We start from the raw sequence: 2,500 nt of genomic DNA, 5'->3' as shown, positions 1-2,500 counted from the left end.
TATAAATTGTATGCATAAGAATCAAACGTACAACTTGAAGATCAATGAGGGACACAATGCACTGGACCCAGAATGCCCGACATTCAAGAGAGCATTAGGAGAAGAAAAGAAGAGAATTGGCTGGGATGAATAGCAACTACAGATGAAGTTAGAAGCAATATGGTATACAAATGCGCAAAGCTTGATGGCACATAAAGACGAGATACAACAGCAGATCATGAAGAAGATAAATCCTGCGTTTTTGGCGTTGTCGGAGTCTAGATTGACTGATGAAATTGAAGATAATGAGGTAAATGTACCAGGATATAGTTTAGTTAGATGTGATGCTGAGAATAAACATATAATAAACATACGGGAGGAGTTATTCTATATGTCAGACATGATATTAAGCATGAAGTGATATTGAATGAAAAGATAATCTCGAATTGTTGGTGTGCAGCGATAAAAGTTAAAGCAAAAGTATATAAAGGTGTGATAATGGTAATCTATCGTTCTCCGAGTTCATCGGAGAGTGAATTTTTGAGTTTTTTAGAAGACAAAATTGAGCAGTTGATCATAAAAGAACATTGTATAGTAATAGGAGATTTTAATATAAATGTAATGGGAAACTCATTTTATGCAAAAAGATACAGACGATAATTCGAGGTTTGGGTATGAAACAATATGTAAATAAGCCGACAAGAATCACAAAAGATAGTCAGACAATTATAGATTTAGTTCTTGCCAATGGCGAAGTAAAGGTGCAAGTGAAGGATAGGCCTAAAATAACGGATCATGCGTGGTTGCAAGTTGAACTTGGCTCGAGTAGGTCGGAAAAGAAATACAGAGAATTTAGTGGTAGAGACTACAGTAAATTTAATAGTAGCGAATTTCTTAGACTACTAGAATTAAAAATAATACAGGGACAAGGTTTATGTGTGAACACAAGAGCTGAAAAATTGGCATAGTATAGTTATTTATTGGTATAGTAGATACACTAAAGATTGTAGCCCCTAGGAAAATATTTAAAATTCCAAAAGTATGGGATGGGAAAAGTGGTTTTCAGACGAAATAAGAATAGCGGCAACAAGGAGGGATGAGGCCTATTGTAAGGCAATATACACAGTCTGTCCCAGATCCAATGAGACTGGTCTAAAAAAATACAAAGCGTTTATTATTTTGATTTTTTATTCTTGTTTATTCAAAATAGTCTCCTTCTGAGTCAATACAGCGCTGGAAACGTTCAACAAATTTTTCGAAACATTTTTTATACTCATCGGCTGGAATGGCCTTTAGTATGGCGGTCGAAGTCTTTTGGATGACCGGGATGGTATCGAAACGATTTCCTTTTATCGCCAATTTCAGTTTGGGAAATAGCTAGAAGTCGCACGGAGCCAAATCAGGTGAATACGGTGGATGATCGATAACAATGATGCCTTTTTTGATCAAGAATTCACATACCATGATCATCGCTTTGTGCGATGATGCATTATCGTGCAACCTTCCGTTTGCCCAAATCTTCGGTCAAAATTCGATAGACTGTGCTTTTCGGTATCCCAGTTTCCTCTTCGATGAGTCTCGCAGACACAGCGATCGCTTCGAAGAATTTCTTTGATTTTCTCGATGTTTTCTTCATTGCGAGTGGTTTTTGGCGGCGGTGCTCGGTCATCGTCTGCAAGGTCCTCACGACCGTCACGGAATCGGCCAAACCAACGGAAAACCTGTGCACGGGACATGCATTCATCCCCGTAAATTTTTTAGCGTTTCGTACGTTTCTGCACCACTTTTACCCAATTTAAAACATGTTCCATGTTGGTTTTTCAACCGACGTACACAAAGTGACTTTACATAAAATGTCAAACCACAGTGAAATATCAACCGAATTCGCTCAAATTTTGAGGTTAAGTAGATAAAGGGTAGAACATTCACCTACCATCATTCTCTCATAGATATCGCTGCGCTAAGAACTTTGATGGAACCAGTCTCATCGTATCTGGGACAGACTGTGTATACTAATGCAGAACATGATTGGTTACAGTATAAAATTAAAAGAAATGTAGTTGTTAAGCTTATTAAGGTTAAAAAGAAATGTAGAAATCATAAATGATTCTTTGAGAATCGGTCAATGTCCAGATGGATGGAAAACGTCGATGATAATACCGATACCTAAAGTTGGGAAACCAAGGATAGCTAGTGAATATAGACCGATTAACATCCTACCGATATACGAAAAAGTATTAGAATTAGTAGTAAAAGAACAGATAGAAGCGTATTTAGAAAACAACAACATTATTTCGGAACACCAGTCGGGGTTTAGGAAACAACACTCGTGTGAAACAGCGATGCAGGTGATCATTGACGACTGGAAACTAATAGTCAGTGGGGGAAAAATGATTGGAGTGATATTTATGAATCTTAAGCGAGCGTTCGAGACCGTAATTAGGGAAATATTATTAGAAAAATTATATATATACGGGATAAGAGGAACTGTATTAAAATGGCTACAATCGTATTTAAGTAA

Source organism: Harpegnathos saltator, unplaced genomic scaffold (assembly GCF_003227715.2).
Source record: "Harpegnathos saltator strain DR-91 unplaced genomic scaffold, Hsal_v8.6 scaffold183, whole genome shotgun sequence".
Lineage (NCBI taxonomy): Eukaryota > Metazoa > Arthropoda > Insecta > Hymenoptera > Formicidae > Harpegnathos > Harpegnathos saltator.
The sequence above is the reverse complement of the archived record's forward strand: the minus strand, read 5'-3'. Positions refer to the sequence as shown.